Here is a 15,373-nt window from a genome sequence, read left to right as displayed (position 1 = left end):
CATATATTTTATTTTCTCTCCATATATGGAGCTTAACCCATTGTGTTGCTTTAAAGTCACGTGCTACCGAAAATGCTGTGCAATCATACTGCCAAATTAACAGGACACCTGAAATAACCAATTCAAACATTCAGAGCCACAACAACAAAACAACAAAAACAATGATTTTTATTTTGATGCTTTGAAAGAGAGAGTGAAAATTGTCCTGTGTGGTAGTGCAAAATGAGCAATAGTGAACTGGCAGCCAATGGAAAAGAAAATCAGGCGGAATGGAAAACAAGCTGCCAATTTGATATTGCCCGTTTTGCGCTACCGCTTAAGATGAATGTCGCCCCCCCCCTGTCCTCCAGGACATCCCTATAGGTCACATCACTTCAGCTGGCGTAGTACCAACACACCAAGAAAAAAAACACACTTGAGCCAGTGTTCTTTAATATTGCGCCATTGTGCTTTAATGTGGTGTGCTACTCTTAATTTATCACATGTAATTGCTTCCATCAGTACCAACAGTGACAGACCCGTAACCAGTGATTCACTAGTTTTATAAACATGCCAACCTGGAAAACTAGGAAAAGTTGACCTACAACTTCAACAACTGGCAACTCAAAAACAACCCTGAATATAGTCCTGTGAAAGTGCAGCGTGAAAGGCCGGTGGTCATAACTGATACCCAATATTCCTTCACTTGTACAGTGCAAGACTGTGGTAAACATTCCATGGGCTTTCCTTATCTCAGAGAAATTGTGAGCTACTGTGAATACAAGAGAAGCAGGAGTGGAACCGAGAGGAGCCGGTAGCAGCACTGATGCTCATCCTTGAGCATTGACAAGTTGCTGCTGCCTTGAAAATTCTTGACTGTCGAGGTGTAATGTGGGCAGTTGCAGTCTATGGTTTTACCTAGCTAAAAAAGCAATCTACAGACAGCACCCAAGCCTGGTCGGGTTAAAATGTATGCTAGCACTGCTGGGCATCTCTCTGCTCAAATAAACATTGAGTAAAACAATCTTACCGCAATTGCCTTGACATTATACCATGGCTAACAGCCATAGTTGCAGAAGCACTGTTTCTGTATTGATGTCACCCAGAGCTTTACTGTTACTGAAGAACATAGATTCACTTAACTGTAACCTGGCTCAGGGATATCATCATGCATTGGAAGGTTAGCTAAGCAGTAAAATTAAGAGACAGTTTATTACATCTAATTTTTCTTTGGCGTTTCCTAAATTTGAAGATTAACCAATACATAATGCTCTGATGCTTTGGAAACACCACCAATATTAAGTGCAGACTGCAAGCATGGTGATGTGTAGGACTATGAATCATATGACCATTAGAAGGCTATTATAAAAGGTATGTTATTTAGCACCTTGTGTATATTTTAAAGATATAGGGCTAGATTTTCAGTATAGGCAGTTTTGGGGCGCTAGCTTTAGCGCCCGCCCGAAGTTAGCGCCCGCCCCAAAGTAGCGCCCCGTTGCCGGGAATTCAGTGGCTTCGCCCTAAGAGGTTGGTGGAGCGCTAAAAGAGGCGTTCCACTACTCTCTTTAGGCGCTAAGCCGGCGGTCCAGAGGGATAGCGCCCAGGCGGGGCGCAGCACGGGTGCGGTCATTTTTGCACTGACAGCAGACCCCGTGGTGCCGACCAGCTCTTAAAGGGGGAAGGGACGAATTGGTCTGCTGCCACGCCCTGCACACTGCAGCCTTGCAAAGAGGCCTCAACACTACTGCTCAGCCCCAGGGAGTCATGGCAACGCCAGAGAAGGCCCGTCAGCGTGCCCTGCGCTTCTCAGAGGGTGATCTGGACATAATGGTCACAGCTCTGGAGGTGAGGCGCAAGATCTTGTTTCCAGAGAGTGGGAGGAATCCAACCCACCACGACTACACCAAAGCCTGGAAGCAGATCGCCCAGAGGGTGACGTTCACCGGCGAGGCCCCCAGGACCCACAAACAATGCCGTAAGAAATACAACGATCTGACCAGGATTGTGAGGGTGAGTAGCCTTTCCAGTCTCCTCCTCATTCTTGCATGTACACCTGACATGATGGGCAAAGGGACCTGAAAGTCCTTTTGGCCAGCCCTCAGCCAGCAGCATTGGGACAGTCATGAGCATCAAATGGCCATTCGGCACTCTACACTTTGGCCAAGCTATTCCACCATGGGAGGCAGTGGACAGTACATCAGGGCTTCACTCTGTCCAAGCTATTCCACCATGGGAAGCAGTGCACAGTACATCAGGGCTTCACTCTGTCCAAGCTATTCCACCATGGGAAGCAGTGCACACTACATCAGGGCTTCACTCTGTCCAAGCTATTCCACCATGGGAGGCAGTGCACACTACATCAGGGCTTCACTCTGTCCAAGCTATTCCACCATGGGAGGCAGTGCACACTACATCAGGGCTTCACTCTGTCCAAGCTATTCCACCATGGGAGGCAGTGCACACTACATCAGGGCTTCACTCTGTCCAAGCTATTCCACCATGGGAGGCAGTGCACACTACATCAGGGCTTCACTCTGTCCAAGCTATTCCACCATGGGAGGCAGTGCACACTACATCAGGGCTTCACTGCGCACTTACAGCCCGTCCTTTCTCTTGCAGGCTAAAGTAGCGTTTAATCGCCAGGCCCGTGCCAGGGGTGGCCGCGCCAAGCTGCAGAAGCTCACTCGGCTGGAGGAGCGCGTGTGTGTGCTCATGGGAGCCCGTGTGATTGTCCCCACAGCGTGCGGTGTATCCGACCCTCCACTGCCCGGCAATGGTAAGGACCTCGCCTTTTGGCCCTCTCGCGTCGCACTGGCCCATCCGAGCTACCTCCTTTGCCACTGTCCCACCAATGCGCTGAATCCCACCAGTCCTAACTCCCTCGCTGACGCCGTCTCCTCACTCTGAAGCTACTCTTGTGCATTCCTGCTTTCAGCTGGTGACGACCAGGACCCTGAGGCTGCCAGTGACAGCACCTCCAACCAGGAGGAGGAGGAGGAGCAAGCCGGACCTTCGGGGGAACAGTCACGTCCCGCAGGAGAGGAGGAAATGCTTGACACCTCCTCACTGGACGAGTGCCTGGAGGAACTGTCGCAGGGCAATGCAGCTTCTGGGACCAGTGGCGTCCAGCCACCCAGCAGCCGTGCGCGTGGCCCGCGGCCTTCCCCCCAAAGGGGGGAAGGATCAGAGGGGAGTGCTGCTGCTCGGCACACTCGCCGTCACCAACGCGGCAAGGGTCCCCTAGTTCGGCCCCCTCCTCCCCAGCGGGAGAGTCGCGACTCCAGTCCGGACACCTTCACTTCGGAGGAGGTGCGGAAGCTCGATCAGATGGCCGACGACTCGGACCGGCGCCACACGGAGCTCATGAGCGTGGTGGGGCGCATGCCTGAGGCCATCGAGTCGCTGGCGACCAGTGTGCGCGAGTTCGGGGCAGCAACTGCCGCGACTGGCCGCATGCTAACTGATGCCGTCAAGACCCTGGCGGATGTGATGCGCGCGCACACCAGGACCACAGGGCCACTCACTGCTGCCACACGCGCTGTCTCAGACAGGCATCGCCAGGGCAGGCGCCGCGCTGGACCATCCCAGCAAGCCGGCCGTCGGCTGATTGCTGCGGATCCTGCAGTGCGGGCCCGGCCGAGTGCCACCGCGCCACAGCACCAGCCAGCGCATCCCAGACGCCAGCTGGCCCACATTGCGCCATCCGTCGCCGCCATTCCCCCTCTGGGGCGTCGACGGCAAGCGGCTGCAGCTGATGGTGGCCAGGCTCAGGTGCGCCACTCAGCAGACGGCCCCTCGAGGCCCAAACGCCGTGTAGGCCGCCCCCCAGCGGCATCTGGCGGAAGGGCATCTGAGCCTCAGGCGCCTTCCCCCAGCCTCGCAGCAGCCACTGGGCAGAGCTTGCGAAGGAGCAGCAGGCAGGGCAGGGGAGGCAAAATGCTGGCCAAGGTCTCGCCCTCGCGGGCCACTCAGTAGAGGGTGTGGCCAGCTTTCCTTTAATATGGCGGTGGCCATCTTTATTTTGCCCATGGTTGTGCTTTTGGAGGGCTTTTTTTTTGCGTTAGGCCGACGTTGAGGCCCGGTTTCAATAAAGGTGGAGTGGCTCCTCCCCAGTTTGTGGGAGTGAGTCGTTTGTTGGGCTTTTTGTGGGGCCCGTTTATTGTTTTTGGGGATTCATGTGGGAAGGGCTTTTCATTTTTGTGTAATAAAAAATTATCTTTATTCATGCAGTCTCCATGGTTGTTCTTCTTAGTGTTTGTTGGCTTCGCCGGCTGAGGGCTTGTGGAGCGGCTGCATTCATCTTCCCTCATGGCCCCTGGCCATTCCCTGACAGGGGGCTTAGAAGTACCGTGTAATAAGGTGGCGTCGTGCGGCCCTTGGCCCTGGTCGCTCCCTCCTGGGAACGTACTCCTGCTCCTCCTCCTCCTCCTCCTCCTCCTCCTCCTCATGCTCCTCCTGCTCCTCCTCCTGAGGTGCTGGTCCAACGTCAGGTGGCAGTGCCTGAGTCCTGCGGATAGCCAGGTTGTGTAGCATGCAGCAAACCACCACAAATTGGGAGACCCGGTCCGGCGAATACTGGAGAGCTCCTCCGGAGCGATCAAGGCAGTGGAACCGCTGCTTGAGGACCCCAATAGTTAGCTCGATGATGTTGCGGGTGGTTTGATGGCTCTCGTTGTAGGCCTCTTCAGCAGCGGTCCTGGGCGCGCGGAGCGGGGTCATGAGCCAGGTGCACAAAGGATAGCCTTTGTCCCCGAGTAGCCATCCTCTTGGGGGAGGCTGTGCCTGGAACATGTCATGCACAGTACTCTGCCGCAGGATAAAGGCATCGTGGCTGCTGCCTGGGAAGCTGGCATTGACTGCCATGATGCGCTGCTTGTGGTCACAGACCAGCTGCACATTCAGAGAATGGTAGCCCTTCCTGTTGCGATACTGCTCGCCATGCTCCAGAGGGGCCCGCAAAGCCACATGTGTACAGTCAATGGCGCCCTGCACCAAGGGGAATTCCCCGAGTCTGGAAAATCCCAATGCGCGCTGATGCTGGCTCTCCAGGGCCATGGGGAAGGAGATGAATTGGCTTCTCCTTCTGAACAGTGCTTCGGTCACCTGGCGGATGCAGCGATGCGCGCCGTACTGGGAGATGTTTGCTATGTCCCCAGCAGCGTATTGGAAGGAGCCGGTGGCATAGAAGTTCAATGCCACTGTCACCTTCACTTCCACCGACAGAGACGTCCTGCACCTGAGCTTTGGCCGCAGATCTCGGCGAAGCAGGTGGCAGATCTCTGCAATCACCCCCTTTCGGAATCGGAGCCTTTTAACACATCGCGCGGCACTCATGTTTAGGTAGGAGCGCTGCTGGCGGTATAGCCTGACTGGGTAAGGCCTACGTGGCCGACGCCTGTAGCCCCCTCTGCCTCTAGCCAGGGCTGCCCCTCTCACAATGCGTCTGCGAGCCCTACGGACATGGAGCTGCAGCTCCGCGTTGGCACCCCATGCAACCCCCATCAAATCCTGGCAAACACTCTAATTTCCAAATGGCCACTTGCAGCGCTGTTGCCTGAGTCCAAAAATACCTGGCTCTTGCTGCTTGAAACCAGTTAGCTATCCTCCTTGTTGTGTCTCCAGAAATGCGTTGCACAAGACTGTTTTCTGAAAAAAGGATGGCCTTTATACTGGAGAGGACGTTCCCTTTAATTAGCGCCCCCCGGGGCCCGCGCTGGTTGTGTTGCGTTCCTTTTTCCAAACGCTCCGGCCGCCCGCCGCACAATGGGGCGGTCCGACTGAAGTTTGCAATCGGGGCGGCCAAAGGGCGTTGCACGAGGATGTGACGTCATTTTCTGCGCGCGCATCCGGGCGGGCGCTAAACTTTGCGCCGGCGCTAACGGGCAACTTAATTTGGGGCGGAGCGCAAACTGCGCTGCGCCCAGGCGCTACACGCATAGCGCCCGGAAATCACTTCTCTTAAGGCGCTAACTGCTGGCGCAAGCTACTGAAAATCTAGCCCATAGTACCCTTGATAATGTGTTACTAGTTTTAATTCACAAGTATGCAATGGAAGTACTTTGAAAGTGAATTAATAATAATTCCATATGGTCATGGGTAGGATTTTCTTTATATTAGTGTTGCTCCTTCCACATTCCTATTGTTCACAGTATTTTAAAAAAAATTGTATATTGTTGATTCACGTAATATAAATATGTGCCACTTGCTGAAAAGCCTCGGATGGGCACAGCTCAGCCGACTTCATGCTCATATTGGGCATATGTTTAAAATCATCTGCCAGGATACCACATTGTGAAACTCTTTGGATCAGTGCTAGTGCCATCACCCCTGTGCTTGCTGACCTACATTGGCTCCCGGTTAAGCAGCGCCTTGATTTCAAAATTCTCATCCTTGTTTTCAAATCCCTCCATGGCCTCGCCCCTTTCTTGCAGTATCCAGCTAGTTACAGCCTGCCAACCCGAAAAAGTCCCGTTTATTCCTACACCCTGTTTTCTGTCCATTAACCAATCCTCAATCCATGCTAATATATTACCCCCAATCCCATGAGTCCTAATTTTGTGTAATAACCTTTTGTGTGGCACCTTACTGAATGCTTTTTGAAAATCCAAATACACTATATCCACTGGTTCCCCCTTATTCATCCTACTAGTTGCATCTTCAAAAAAACACTAACAAATTTGTCAAACATGATTTCCCTTTCATAAAACCATGTTGACTCTGCCTAATCATATTACAGGAAACTTTGGTTTATCCGGAGGTTGTATGTCCGGAATACTCGATCTAACGGCAAAAATCAGGACCCGTTTTCCTAAAGTTTTTTTAGTTCTCGTTCTTTTTTTTTCCCCAGTCAGGCACTGCAAGGTCTGTAGCTGTAGCAACAGCTTCAGCTAGAGACGCTTGCAGCTGCAGCCGACTCTTTAGAAGCTGTTGTTAAGCAACAGTGTTTGTTGTCAGATACGGAGATGAAAACCTCCGTATGCTTCAACATTAACTTTGTATGTCCGGCAGTTTTGATAGATCGGCAACATGCTGGTCCCGTCGGTGCTGGATATCACAAAGTTTCCTGTATGATTTTCTAAGTGCCCTGTTACCACGTCCCTAATACAGGAAACTCATTGGTATCCGGCACCGACGAGACCAGGATGGTGCTGGTTGATTAAAAATTCCGGATGATGGTTATCTACCGAGGCTATTTTTAACAAACAAAAATTAAAAAATCAAGAAATGTGCAGTATACTGTAATTGGGTACTCCTGGCAGCGCGGGAGAGTCAGACTCCTGTTATTGAGGTGTTCGGACTTCCGACAGCGCCAAGAAGCCGAGTAGTGGCAGTTTGGAGAACTACCCCCACTGACTAACTCGGCCACCGCGGGAGACTTGGACTCGGACTTGGCAACATTTCCGGTTACTGAGGTATTGTTTTCGGAGTATAAATTTTGCCGGTTAATAGAGAATTCGGATATTTAGGTGCCGTTTAAACGAGAGTTTCCTGTAATAGATTCTAGCATACTACTGATGTCAGGCTAACTGGTCTATAGTTCCCTGTTTTTTGTCTTCCTCCTTTCTTAAATATCGGGGTTATGTTTGCTATCTTCCAATCCCTGGGGACTGTTCTAGAATCTAGGGAATTCTGGAAGATTAATACCACTATCTCTGCAGCTACCTCTTTTAAAACCCTAAGATGCAGGTCGTCAGGTCCAGGGCATTTGTCGCCACTTAGTCCCATTAATTTCTCAAGTACTATGTCTTTACTTATGCTGATTTCTTTAAGTTCCTCATTCTCTCTGGACCCTTGGTTCCCCATTATTTCCGGAATGTTTTGTGTGTCTTCTACCGTGAAGACAGATACAAAGTATTTGTTTAACGTCTCTGCCATTTCCATATTGCCCATTATAATTTCTCCCGTCTCTGCTTCTAATGGGCCCACGTTTACTTCCATTAATCTCTTCCTTTATACATACTTATAGAAACGTTTACAATCTGTTTTTATGTCTCTTGCTAATTTACTCTCATTCTTTTTTCCCTTTCTTTATCAATTTCTTGGTCCTCCTTTGTTGCATTCTAAAATCCTCCCAATCCTCAAGCTTACTACTTTTTTTGGCAACGTTATAAGCCTCTTCCTTTGATCTAATACTATCTCTAACTTCTCTTGTTAGCCACAGTTGGACCACTTTTCCTGTGGGGTTTTTGTGCCTTAAAGGAATGTATATTTGTTGTAAATTATGTATTAATTCTTTAAATGCTAGCCATTGCTTGTCTACCGTCATACTTTTAATGTAGTTTCCCAATCTACCTTAGCCAACTCACCCCTCATACATATGTAATTTGCTTTGTTTAGGTTTGAGACCCCAGTTTTGGACTTAACTAAATCACTTTCAAACTCAATATAAAATTCTATCATATTATGGCCTCTTTACTACAAGGTTATTAATTAACCCTTTCTCATTGCACAATACTGGATTTAAAATAGTCTGTTCCCTCATTGGTTCCTCAATATACTGGTCCAGAAAACTATCTTGTAAACGTTCCATGAACTCGTCCGCCACACTGTTACTGCAAATTTTGTTTGCCCAGCCTAGGTTTGCCTAGTCTATATGTAGATTAAAGTCCCCCATGATTACTGTATTACCCTTATTACATGCACATCTAATTTCCTGATTTATATGTTAATAGCACTGTAACCCTCTTTAATCCCATCTTCTTTAATCAATTTCCCCAAGAACAGCCAAAAGTTAAGACAATTATTTATCTATTGCTGGTGTTGTAGATGCTTATTACATTTTGAAGATTTGTTCAGTGCAATCAATTACTGACAGGGACAGTTAAATAAAGTCATTAATTTAATGGTACCCATCTCTATACTGTTGAGATGTGAATATACATTCTACCAAATTCAATTTTAAAAGCCATGTGCTATCTTGTAAACATTATCATGCCTGCAGTTAATGGCTTTTGTGTTGTCAGAAACTCAATTTTAATTGTATTACTACAAACTGCTGGATGATGATGGTGCACATTTTCCAGCTAGAGCACTTATTGTAGCTGTCACAAAGCAATATTTCAATCTTTGAATGTCCAAGTACCGTTTACTGTTAACCTTCTGAATGCTAACCATATGATCTGTATTATATTGTAAAGAATTAGAGGCGGGACAATAAATGTTATCACAGCACTAAATTTATTCAGTAGTTTGATGTGATTTAGGCTTGGTTATTATCACACCACAAAAAAAATCCTGCATTAGTGTTGTGCCACAGGATTACATCAGCTGGTCATGTGGTTGGGATTGGAACATTATTATTCCAATAAAATAATAATTGTGGGGTGGGGAGAAATGGAGTGGGGATGCACAAGAGGCCAGTGTTGAAGGAACACAGAGTTCTCAGAGGGATTTAAAGCTGGAGAAGGTTATAGAGATATGGAGGAGCAATGCCATAAAGGGATTTGAACACGAGGATGAGAATATTAAATTTGAGGCATATGGGGATGAGAAGCCAATGTAGGTCAGCATGCCCAGGGGTGATGAGTGATTGGGACTTGGCACGTGATTAGATACACGCAATAGAGTTTAAGATGATCATAAGTTTATGAAGGGTGGGAGGCCAACATTGGAATAGTTGTGCCTGTAGGTGACAAAAGCATGGATGAGGGTTACAGCAGCAGATGGGTTGAAGCAGGATGGAGTCCTTCAGCAGCCAGAAGACCCTGATCTCAGAGGCCTTCAGCTGTAATGGTGCGTGGCAAAGCTGGGGAGCAGGCTAATGGAGTAGGGTGCTACCAGGTCAAGCTAATGGCCTAGGACAGGAAATAGCTGTGCTCCTGGATCTGGATAGGGACAGCGCACATCAGGTGCCCTGCTCCTATCCTACTTGTTCTAGCAAGTTGACAAGATATTTATTCTTGCCTTCAAATCAATCTATTGCCACATCCCATCCGATTTCACATGATCCCCTCCAGTCTGGACCCCTGCATGCACCCTTTGCTCTTCCAACAGTACCTTACTATGTGTTCACTGTTTCCTCTACTCCACCATCAGTAACTGCTTCTTCAGCCACTTTGCCCCTTACTATGGAGCTCTCCTCCTTCAACAATTCCACTGCTTCAATCCACTCTCTTCTTTTAAATGTTCGGTGTACGTTCTTTGTCTGCCATCCTGCAAAATACTCTTGAAATACCTCTCTATATGCAAGGACTGCTCTGGAAATGTAAGCTGTCAGCTAAAGTGTTTCAGCATCAACAGTGCTCTTCTAAACTAACTTGATGGTTTTCGAAAGGATCTACAGCACTCAATGTAAATAGATTCCTTAAAGGCTGGCTAAAATTTCCGCTCTAGAGCTTCCTCCCATTAGGAGTACCTCTAATACTCGTCCATACAGCTCTGAATCATGCCAATTCTATCTTATTTCTGTGCTGTATGCAAATGATTCAAATTGCCTGTTCAAAAGGCTCAGTTCACTGCCCATAATATTTGAGTAGCTATCATTTATTAAGAGATTTGTTATATTTTCATTAAGTATCAGCTTAGCTGAGTTGATAGCACTCTCACCATTGGTTCAAAGCCCACTCCAAGATTTGAGCACATAAATCTATGCAGACACTTTAGTGCAGTACTGACAGAGTGCAATGTTGTTGGAGCTGCTGTCCTTCAGGTGAGATGTTAAACTCAAACACTGTCTCCCCCACTCAGGAGGATGGAAAAGATGCATGAAACTATTTGAAGAACAAAGAGGGGGAGATTTGCGGATTGGGCACCAAACAGGATCGATGTTAGCAATGCTCCTATGGAGCTCGCCCAATGCAGCTGTTGGGGCCTCATTAACAAGTTGACGAGTTGCAGCAACCAAATAGATGCCTCACTGCAGCGGAAAATCAGTCGGCTACTCCATGCATCTGGCCAGAAGCGGATCAAATTATTTTTGTGGGATCTGGAGAAGCATTCCTGCTCCTCCTAGCCTTTTGGAAACCCCCTAAAAACTTACAATTTGGGAGAGGCCTCCAGTGCTCACTTTAATGACCACCAGTTAGGCCTTCAAACACAGGAGAAATGGGACTGGCATCAACTGTGCATGCTTCGCACATTTCCCCATGAAAAAGTGACATCGAAAAAGTTATCAGAAGTATAAGACCCTCATTTTTACATCTCTAATAAAACAGCCTCCTGCCTATTTTGGGTACATATTTAAAGGCATGCCTGAAAGTTGATTAAGTGGGCAAATGTGTACACAAGGTCCCCACCAGACTTTCAGGTGAGAAATGGGAGGTTGTGCAATCCCAACCAACATTTGTCCCTCCCTGAAAAGGTCATTTATCTCATTTGTTGTTTGTGGGGTCTTGTTCTGTGTAAATTGGCACCATGTTTTCCTACATAGAGGCTTGACTTCAAAAATAATATATTGATCGTGAAGCACTTTGGTATGTCCCAAGGATGGTGATAAAACACTATATAAATGCAAGTTCTTTTCAAATATTTTCAAAATACTGTATATCTATTGGTAATTAGAGCTCATTGAAATGTTTAGAAGGTAGAACATATGTTTCTTGTAACACATCACAGTGTTGTATTGTAAAGCATCAGAGTGTTTTATTTTATATATTATGTTGTATTCACATGTTTAGTGCTTGAATTAAATTTTAAACCAGATTAGGTACAACATCTTTAAGCTGTGCCCATCATCCCTGCAGTTGCCTGTGAGGGATGTCTGACTGTGAATCAGATCTTTTTCTCTCACTTTCCTCTAAATTCTCACTTTAAAAAAGGAACTTTTTAAGTAATTGTTTTATTTCTTAGCACAATGAATGATCAATGGCATTCCTTGACAAACCCAAATGATAGTTCAATCATATTACCAGGATGACAGTGGCCCTTTAAACAGTTACCATTTCGAATTGCAAACATTGCTCAGGCCTAATATCATTAATGTGAGACTTATGAATTATATAAATGAAGACTATCAACATAGATAGTTACTGAAATAAAAACAGAAAATGCTGGAAATACTCAGATCAGGCAGCAGGCCTTTCGTCAGACCTGAAATGTTAACACTGTTACTCTCTCCACAGGTGCTGCCTGACCTGCTGAGTATTTCCAGCATTTTCTGTTTTTATTTCAGATTGCCAGCATCCGCAGTATTTTGCTTTTGTGTAGATAGTTACTGGCTGCACTGGACATTATGATAATCTATCAGTTCCACCCAAGCCAATGGGAAACCTTTTTTTATTATTCGTTTATGGAATGTGGGCGTCGCTGGCAAGGCCAGCATTTTATTACCCATCCCTAAAAAATTGCCCTTGAGAAGGCGGTGGTGAGCCGCTGATTATCCTGCATTAGTCATTTGAAAACTGTTGTGCATTGGAGAACATAAATAAAAATTTAAAAACTAGATCTAAGTGCTGGAATCATACAAAATAGCAAACGCCAGAGATGCACGGCAGGTCAGGTAACTTTTGTGAAAAGAAAAGACAAGTTAGCATATTGATATAACCCTTCAGTGTATCTGTTTTTTTACCATCCATCTGTCCACCCCTCCCCCAGATTCTACTAAAATGCATGTTTATCTTTCAGTTTATAGTTCTGAAGACAGGTACTACACAATTTCCTCTTCAGATGCTAAACGGCTTGCTGTGTATTTCCAGCATTTTCCATTTTTTGTTTCAATATTTATTGAGAATCTGTATTAATCTTCTATTTCAAAGAGGAATCTTGCTGTGCAAAAATTGGCTGCAACATTTCCTAAAACCTGATGCTAATGCAGCACTGTGTGACTTGGATTATTTGTACAACATTCTTTCCTGCTTGATCTTCATTGTAACTGTAATGTATTATCACATGGTTTGTCACATGGTTTAGTATGCGCATGCTCAGTTCGCGCTGGCCTAGTAAAGCAAGATCATGAACTAGCAACTCGTGTCTGTCATTAATTTGTTCTACCCACATATATTACATTTTTGGTGACGAGGATGGGATCCTAAAGCTATTTTTAGGGATCATGGAAGGACACAGTGTTCAACCTTCGAGTGGAAAATTTTATGGTGAATTTGTGACACCTAAACTAAATTTTTTGTGATGTTTTACTGTTAATGCTGATGCAGAATCGTCTGTGCTTCACCGTCGTGTGTATATATACACAGCAACAGCAGCATTGATTCTCACAGGTACACAGGAAGCGTGCTGAGTCACTGTTTGATGGGATCGGGACAATCATGGCCGCGCCTATGTGATTCATCGGAAGCCTCGGCATGTATGACCGAGTTCGTGAACCATTCAGTTCTTACATTGAGTGGATGGAGATTTTTTTAGGACCAATAACATTATTGAGACTGAAGGTGCAGATGAGAATGTTCAAGCTCAAAATAAAAGTCATTTGTGAATGTAAAAAAGCAATTTTTCTAACGCAGATCGGTCCAGATACAGAACATTGACAAATTTACTCACGCCAAGGAAAGTGAAGGATGCGTCATTTGAAGACATTGTCGACCCAAAGCCTTTACAAATAGCAGAGAGCTACAAGTTTGGTACCAGAAACCAAAAACAAAGTGAAACCATCAGAGTACATTGTAGCTCTTAAAAACCTGTCTTTGCATTGTAACTTCGGCACATTTTTGGATTGTGCGTTGTGAGATAAGTGTGTGTGTGGACTGGTGGATGAGTGCAAAAAGTCCAAGTTACTGAACACTCCGAACCTAATGTTTGACATAGCATGAAAAATTGCCCTATCTATGGAGATGGCATCTAAGAATGCTAGGGAGCTCCGTCCAACTCAAGTGACTAGTGCAGCTGAGGTCTACAGTCACAAGGCCACCGCCGAACCTAAAGCTGTGAGACCGAGTCAAAAGCATGTCGGTGAGAGCAGTTCAGCAAATTGTTATCGCTGCAATGGAAATCACTCACCGCAGGCCTGCCAATACAGAAAAGCAAAGTGTTTTCACAGAAGCAAGGCCATATTTCAACAGCTTGCAGAGCTAGATCAAAAGCAGGAAGAACCATTCTAGTGGCAATACAAAGCAGCGACAACAAAAGGGAGGAATTCACAATATTGAAGTGAACACACCTGATATTGAAGAACTAGGCATCTACAGTATCTATGCCACTAGCAGCAATGCTAGCAGTCGTGAGAAAGACTTCCATACAAAACTTTTGGTCAATAACCAATATATTGATGTATATTGACATGGCGGCGGACTGCCATATTACGAGTAAGGACACATATGATAGTAAGTTTAATCAAAAACCACTTACAAAGAGTATCGCAGAGTTAAAAACCTACTCCGTAGAAATCCTAGAGACATGTGGACAAATGGAATGTACGGTTCAGCACAATGGCCAGTCAGTAAAGCTGCCTATTATTGTAGCGAGCTACAACAACAGGCCAACCCTCATGGGCAAAGACTGGTTGAGAAAGTTGAAACTAGACTGGAAAAACATCTTCAGTGTAGATGCTTCAAAGAAGCGACTCGACACAATGCTGAACAAGCATAAAAGCATGTTTTCAGACAGTTATGAGGGCATCACTGGGTATGACGCATCAAGTCCAATGCGAAGCCTGTCTATTGTAAGGCAAGGCCGGTCCCCTATGCGTTGAAAAGTCAGGTGGAGGAAGAGCTAGAGAAACAGAGAGAATGGAGTGCTAGTAAAAACTGACAAAAGTTAATGGGCTACCCCGATTGTGGTAGTGCCCAAAGCAGACAAAACTGTACGCTTGTGTGGTGACTACAAAATGACTATCAACCAAGCAGCTGACGAAGAACAGTACCCATTACCTACATCACAAGATTTGTATGCAGCACTCTCTGGGTCTAAGGTTTTCTCCAAGTTTGACCTGTCGCATGCTTACGCTCAGCTGAATGTTGACAAAGAGAGTCAATAGTATCTCACTATCAACATGCACAAGGGATTGTACTCATACACCAAGCTGCCATATGATGGTAAGTCCTCCTCCAAAATCTTCCAGGCTACAATGGATAAGATTTTGCAAGGAATTCCAAATTGCTTATGTAATCAAGATGATGTGCTGATTCCAACAAGGAAGAAAATCTAGGAAGTGTTAGAGTTAGTGCTTCAAAGGTTGAATTCCCACAATGTAAAATTGAAAAGGAGCAAATGTGCTTTTGTGCAGCCTGAGGGTGTGTACCTTGGTCTGAAAGTTGATGCAAATGGCTTGCAACCAGTTAAGCAAAAGGTTGGTGCTGTCATCAATGCTCTAAAGTCACAGAACGTGTCTGAGTTAAGATCTTTCCTTGGAATGGACCAGTACTATGCACATTTCTTACCTGAGTTAGCGACCATGTTAGCTCCATTGCATGAGCTCCTCAAGAAGGATGTCCAGTGGAAGTGGACAAAAGTGCAACAGGAAGCTTACCACGCTTGTAAGAGAAGTCTCTCCAACGAAGCTCTACTT

Source organism: Somniosus microcephalus, chromosome 14 (assembly GCF_052327205.1).
Source record: "Somniosus microcephalus isolate GS21.2 chromosome 14, FLI_Smic_1.0, whole genome shotgun sequence".
Lineage (NCBI taxonomy): Eukaryota > Metazoa > Chordata > Chondrichthyes > Squaliformes > Somniosidae > Somniosus > Somniosus microcephalus.
This window is presented reverse-complemented; position numbering follows the sequence as displayed.